Raw genomic sequence first — 7,400 nt, 5'->3', positions numbered from 1 at the left:
GAGCGTCTGTATTGCTCTGTCAACCCCCCATCTTCCTTGAGCCAGCCTGGTAAGGTCCCAAGTGCCCCCTCCGGCCTGGCAGCTGAGAGTCTGTGCAGACATCAGCCCCCCTGCCAACCCCATAGCCAGCAGCAGCACCAGCCCCCTCAGCACCACAGGGGCACTCAATGCACTTACTGTGGTGAAATGGCTCCTTGGCATCCAGTTGCTAGAGTGAGAGCCAGGAGAGAGCAGTGTCTGGCTCACCTTGCGGGAGAGAAGAGACCTGATGAGTGCAGATCTCCCTCAGTCTCCCTCGCAAGGCTGGTCAGTTTTATTGTCATTGTGATAGTCAGTGCTTCCCTTCAGGGCCAGCCCTAGAGGAGTAGGGGGTCCGGGACAAATCCCCCCTTTCCTCTCTAAGCCCTGCCCCCACTCCACCCCTTCCCCCAGCGTCACCTCTGGGATTTCCACAAGGGCATCCAGACTGAGGAGCCAGTCAGCGTGTGACTGTACTACTGGATCAAGCGACAGCTGGCCGAGTTCCAGGAGATGAGGCTGCAGTGGTTGATTTGAGCGGGAGGACCGAGTGAAGGGAGGGGCGGCCTCCCCTGACATTTTTGCGGACTGCAGAGAATGGAGACAAAGCAGAGGGATGCTGGGACTCAGGGCAGGACCCCATGGATCTGATAGTGCAGGACCACAGTTGCTGGAGGAGGAGAGAGAGTCTCACGAGAGGAAGCCGCTGGTGGGAAGCAATAAGTGCAGAGTGAAAACCAGCCACCTGAGAGTCACAGGAGTCTAGGAAGTAAACTAGGAGCATGTCCTGTGGTGTAATGGGCAGCACTTAGGACTCTGAATCCTGCAATCTGCGTTCAAAGCTCAGTGGGACCTCTGCACGTATGTTGGTTTGCTGCAAAGCCCTGGAGCTCAATGTGCTTGGTCCCTCTCTCACGATGAACTAGAGTGAGGTTTTTCTCCCTCATGCTGGGTGACAGATGCCCACTGGAGACAGGTCTTTGGTCCTGCCGGTTCAATGGGCTGGCTGCTATAGTTTGGGGTCCTAGAAATTAAGTCTGGCTAGAGAGTCCTGTGGATTGACCATATGGTTGTTTCTCACTGCTTCAACTAATATCCACAACTTTGGTCCCTGCAGCTGCCATGCTCTTCCTCTTGTGCACATGGCATTTAAAAGGAGGAGTGCCAGGGCCAGGCTTCATAGTCAGGGAAAGGCGGTGTGGGGAAGAGTCTCAGGCTACCCTGGCACCGCTCTGCTGGCCACCCTCTCTGCTCTGGGATGTCTTGTGGTCCCAGCAGGAGCGGAACATTCTCCCTAAAAGCAGGGCCACCCAGAAGATTCGGGGGCCTAAAGTGGGGGAGCAGACATAAAAAAGGCACCATTGGCTGCGGCGCTTGTACTCACTGGGCGGCATCCGAGTTTTCAGTGGCAGCAGGTCCTTCACTCGCTCTGCGTCTTTGGCAGCACTGAAGGACCTGCCGCTGCCTGCCAACGCGAGAGCTCGTAAGACACTAATCCGGATAGTGGTGGCTGGGTGGCAAGCAGGGCTGAAAAGCCAACAGAGTAGCATGTTAGAAACATGCTGGGCCCATAACCCAGAGGTCGATCGATTGAAGCCATCCTCTGCTATGCATGTGCTTATTTCTTTTTCTTCTGGGCCTTCAAGCGAGGCAGTGACCAGCAGAGCACCAAGAGCCTGGGCCATGTGGCAAGAGGTGCCTGAGGCGAGGCCAGGGAGCTCCCTGGCACCTCTGGCTGCCTGGGCTGAAGGCAAGAGGCAGGCCTGGGCGTGGCGAGGGCCTCCTGTCCCGCAATGAGGCCGCACTGGTCCCCTTTTCCCACCCACACCAGCAGGCAGCTGCTGCAGGAGAACGCGAGGGAGGCTCTCGGGACGCCAGGCAGTGCTGTGTGTGTGGCTGTCAGGGGAAAGAGCTGAGGTTCCCGACTCGACCTGCCATTGACTCGCGTGGCTCTACGCGCCATCAGCTGGGGCGAGCCAGGCTGCGGATGTGATTCAGGATCTGGCAGCATGGCTGTGCTTTCCTGACGAGGCATGAAGCGCAGCGTACAGGAAAGGGGGAGGGAGGTGTCTTTGAGCCGGCGTGTCTCATCCGCTTCTCCCTTGCCGCTTGGGCAGAGGCAGGAAGGGAGCGAAATGATCCCGGCAGAAGGTTTTGCGCTTGACCTTGAGGATTAAGCCTAAGCCTCTGACAAGGCTGCCAGTAGATGGGTTTCTGAATGGCAAACAGCCCAGTCTTCAGGCCACCAGCTGAAAGCACTGAGGCAGCAAAACAGGACCTTTGAGGCTCCTAGCAGCTTTCAGGGAAGCAAGAAAGCAGCATGGCCTTTCTGCTGTCCCTGGGTAGACTTGAATCACCATCCTTTCAATTATCAGCCAAACACGCTGACCCACTGTGCCACAGAGACAGGAACAGGCCAGGCTGTGTTGAGCACAATCAGCTCAGGGTTCGGTATAGCACATGCATTCAGCGCTTAGACAAGAAACAGCAAGGAACTCAACTGGTATGGAGTGAAAGTTCTGTGGGAAGGCATCAAAAAGAGCATTGGGGCTGCGGTCTAGCACTTGCATACACTTTCTTTGGCCTGTTTTCCTCTAAGAGTTAGCAGGGTGAATTTCTTGGTCAGAGCTCAGTGGATGGGTTTATGCAACTCTGAGACTTGGAGCTGGGGTGCACAACTTTCAGGGTGCATGCACCACCTCAGCAACTAACCTTTGCTACCTCACTGCAGAACACGCTCCCCCCCCAGCAGCCTTTTACACATCAGGACCAAACTGTACCAGGACACAGGTGTAGCCACTTAAACCTAGGGCCCACAACTTCAACACTAACAACAATTCAAAGACATTCAAACTTGCCTCTGTCTTTACACACCAGGGACAGCATGAAGGAACTCAGCCAAGGTGAGACACCCCACAACACACACAAACAAACATCCATTCCTACCAGGTGTGGGCGTTTCCTCCGATTTTTAGCCTGCTAACACAGCAGTGGGAGATTGTCTTCTGGCTTTCCGCCCGGCTCCCTTTGCCATGTGCCAGGGCATCAGCAGGACTGTCTCAGGAGAGCAATTCTGCCCCCTCACCTGTCGTCCCTGAGAAAAGACTCCTTTGAGCCCTGGGGCCCGGCCAGGGACTCCAATTTCCATACCCCTGGTGCACTGCGTGCAGCAGAGCGAGTCATTGGTCAAGGTGCTGGTTTTGCTTCCAGTGTCCCTGGTTCCAATGATCACACTCAGGATTTAAATTAGTTCAATTAAATTTTCTCTAAAAGTGAGAGGCTTAGTGGGCAGTCAGTGTAGTCACTCTTCCTGTAGCATATCGTGCGTTTTCCCTGGCAGTGACTCTGCAGCAGTTTTTGGGTTTGTTTCAGATTTTATAAAATCTCTGTTTCCTCTATTTTCTTCCTTTTTTTTTTTTAAAGTTGAAGGGTTTCTTGAAGAGTGACATTTGTGAGTTTTTACTCAGTTTTGTGAGGTTGTTATCTCTTTGTTGTGAAAAGAAAGCAGAATTCTAGTTGGACTTTTGCTATTTCTGTTCTGGGAGTCAGTGGCTGTGATACAATCCTTATTGATGATGGTAGGGGAAGATCTCTCTCTTCTACAGTGATGCTGCAATTTTTTGTTGGGCCCTTTCTCCTCCCCACTCTCCTTTCCAACCAGGCAGGCAGGCTTGGTGGCCTGTGGAGGTGGGTCAAGCCAGGGTTTTTTTTGGCAGACACCTGGTTGAGAACTGGTGCTGTATGGTATCCCTCCTTAGTCATTTCTTGTCTAAACTGACCAGCCCTAATGTCTGTAGTCTCATCTCATACTTTGGAAGCCAGCTATTTACCCCTTTTCGTTGCAAAAACAGACTATTCCTATTCTTTCTTTCCTATCTGCTAACCAGTTACTGATCCATGAGAGGGCTCGAGGAGTCTGGAGTAGCTCATGACTGTGAGTGGCAACCTCAGGGCAGCCTGTTAAGAAGCAGGGCACAACCCCCAAATCAGTTGTGTGCTCTGGACTTAGATTTCACCAAGTGTCAGATTCAGGATGTCTTGTCTTTTATGACTTTTTAAACCAAACTTGCTATTTTTGCATAATTTAAGCATTCTATGCAGAGGACTAGAAATGTTTTTATTAACCTATATATTAGATCATTTTAACATTGGCTGGAATCAAAATGTTAAATCTGTTCTTATCACTTTAATAACAGATACTTCCTCTATCTCAGGACTAGCTATTAAACTGATTTTTGGAACAGAGACATGGAGGGAGTAGCAGCTTCCTCCACCCAGTGCACACGTAGACCTGTTAGTGTCGCACTGAACCTCTAGGAACAGTGGACCTCCCTATGGGGAGAATATCATGGCTGAAGAGCAGCGAAGAAAAGTGGTGTTGTTTATGTTCCCGTTTGGTTTGTACTGAGTAAGGCTTTGAGTCATTTGTAAATTTTTGGTCAGTTCTTAGTTACATCTTATTATTAGGCCTCTGAGTTGAAAGGCTGCTCTTGCAGATTCTACTTTCTCGTTGTTTGTAGGTCAGTTAAACAGCTGCTTTCTTAGTCTATTCTGTGTCGGTTCTTAAACTGCTCTCCTTAGTACACCTTCCAGCATTAATTGCGTGGTTTGGATCGTTCTTTCCCTCGTCTCCCCATGGAAGAGAAATTTTCCATCCCTTTCCCGTTGGGAAAAGCCACCGTTTTAACTTAGAGAACAGTCTCTGTAAATGTTGTGCCCCGACGAGGAGGAAAGTCGGGGCCCTTTGAGTCACATTCCTAGAGTTTAAGGCTGGAAGGAATCAGCCGATCACCTCAGAGGGACTGGGGTGCACCAATGCCCGAGGCCTTACCATGGTAAGGAATTGATTTGATGCCATTGACTGTACCTTTGAGATAGTTCTGTGGGAAAGGAGCAGAAAAGAGCATTGGGGCTTAGCACTTGCATTGGCTTTCTTTGCCCTGGTTTGCTGTAAGAGTTAACAGTCAGAGACTGCTAGTCACAGGTCAGTGAGTGGGTTTGTGCAAACTAGGAGTGTACAGGGAACTGTCTTTGAACAGAAGGAATGAGAGGAACCAGCGAGAGGAAGGAGGCTGAAAGACTTCTCTGTCTTTGAACAGAATTCTGTGTTAATGGTTCTTGCTCTGAATTCCTCTATTGGAGTCATTTCAGGGAAGTGATCCTCACTCAGTTACCTAGTTCTCAAAGTCATGTGAATGGTGTTTGGTGCATGTCTGGGAGCTCGTCATGGCGAGGTAGAAAGAGGTGGGGGCAGAGAGGCTGTGTAACATCCAAGGGTGTCAGCATTGCTTTTTGCCTTTTTAGAGCTTAGATCAAAGGATATATTCCCACTGGCTTAGTAGGTAATAATTGGTTTATTAGGCTTTGGTTTATTGTGTCTTGTCAATAAATCTATTCCCAAATATGTTTCTGTTGACTCTAGAACTTTGGTAGAATAAGAGGTTGAAGTGAAGTGAATGGGGGAACTACAGTTATCAATCCTGTGTTGTGAGGACAGGAGATAAATCAAAATAAGGTATATCAAGTTTAACTACACTATTCCTATAGCTGAAGTTGTGTATCTTACATTGACTCTGTCCCCCTCAGTGTAGATCAGTCCAAAGTATAAGTAGTTTCTTAGCCAATCCAAGCCTGTGATCAAGTGTCTTGGGGTATATCTACTCTATGAAATAAGGTCAAATTTATACAAGTCATTTTTTTAGAAATTGTTTTTATACAGTTCGTTGTGTGTGTCCCAACACAAAGTGCTCTAAGTGCATTAAGTCGGTGGACTGCGTCCACAGTACTGAAGCCAGCGTCGACTTCCAGAGCATTGCAATGTGGATAGCTGTGCGTAGCTATCCCACAGTTCTTACAGTCTCCGCTGCCCATTGGGATTCCAGGTTGAGATCCCAATGCCTGATGGGGCAAAAACAGTGTCGTGGGTGATTCTGGCTACATGTCATCAGACTCCCCTCTCCCTCCCTCCTTGAAAGCAATGGCAGACAATCATTTCATGCCTTTTTTCCTGGGTTACCTGAGCAGATGCCATACCTCGGCAAGCATGGAGCCCGCTCAGCTCACCGTCACCATACATCTCCTGGGTTCTGGCAGACATGGGACTGCATTGCTACAGAGCAGCAGCTCATAGGCTTTTGGTGGCAGAAAGTCCATTATGATTGGTAGTCGTTACCGTACTCCTAGGTGCTCTTTTAGCTGATCTCAGGGAGGTCAGTTGGGTCACCTGGGCAGACATGGGAGTGACTCAGCCAGATCATTCCCATCTTCTGCCAAGCAGCCAGGAGATGACGATGGCTAATAGTTGTACTGCACTGTTTGCTCTCAGCCAAAGATACAAAAGCTAGATTGATCAAAACAAGAAATTGACCTGATTTGTTTTGTGAAATCAACGGTTTGCTAAACCCAGGGTTTTGAGTTCAATCCTCAAGGGGGTCATTCTGTGTGACAGTTGTTTGTGTTTCTCTCTGATGCAAAGCCACTCCTTTTGTTGATTTTAATTCCCTGTAAGCCATGCCATCAGTCACCCCTCCCTCTATCAGTGCAAGGGCAGACAATTGTTTCCTGCCTTTTTTCAGCACAGAACCAGAAGCTGCAAAAGCAAAACCAGGCAAGGAGGCAACAGCACTGCGGTGAAAAGCGTGATGAGGACATAGACATGGTCATAGACTTCTCACAAAGTACGGGCTGGGCAATGTGCCCCGGCAATGTGCACATCATGCTGATGAGCTCTGCATGGTCACCTGTGCTGATCAGCTCGCCACGTTGGCCAAACAGGAAATGAAATTCAAAAGTTCGCAGGCCTTTTCCTGTCTACCTGGCCAGTGCATCTGAGTTGAGAGCGCTCTCCAGAGCGGTCACAATGGAGCACTCTGGGATAGCTCCCGGAGGCCAATACCATTGTTGCGTCCACACTACCCTAAATTTGACCCAGCAAGGATGATTTCAGTGCTAATCCCCTCAGTGGAGGTGGAGTAAAGAAATCGATTTAAAGAGCCCTTTAAGTTGAAAAAAAGGGCTTTGTCGTGTGCATGGGTCTAGGGTTAAATCGAGGTAAGGTTGCTAAATTCAACCTAAAGTCATAGTGTAGACAAGGCCTCAGAAGGATTTTATAGCTACTGGCTGGCTGGGTGTCCAATCAAGGGAGCTATCCCCCCGTTTCATTGATCACACTTGATAACTACTAAGCAGAAGCACAGAATCATAGATTGTTTTGCTGAGTTTCCTGCAGGCCTTCCTAACGGCACAGCAGGGCTGCTCTTGGTTCTGCACAATGTTGTTTCGCTTAGCAGTGACTGTGAAGGCACTTCCAGCTATTTGGCCGTGGAAACTCTGGTGTTAAGTGGACACCCTGTCTTAGCTGTGTATGGCTGTATTGCTTGTGG

At 49.6% G+C, this 7,400-nt stretch overlaps 1 pseudogene; it reads left to right on the top strand.

Moving 5' to 3' along the window:
• The first annotated feature begins 4,154 nt into the window (after positions 1-4,154).
• Positions 4,155-4,334, top strand: LOC115651758 (annotated as a pseudogene).
• Positions 4,335-7,400: the final 3,066 nt, after the last annotated feature.

The sequence above is a fragment of the Gopherus evgoodei genome, chromosome 4, assembly GCF_007399415.2.
Source record: "Gopherus evgoodei ecotype Sinaloan lineage chromosome 4, rGopEvg1_v1.p, whole genome shotgun sequence".
NCBI lineage: Eukaryota > Metazoa > Chordata > Testudines > Testudinidae > Gopherus > Gopherus evgoodei.
The sequence above is the reverse complement of the archived record's forward strand: the minus strand, read 5'-3'. Positions and strand labels throughout refer to the sequence as shown.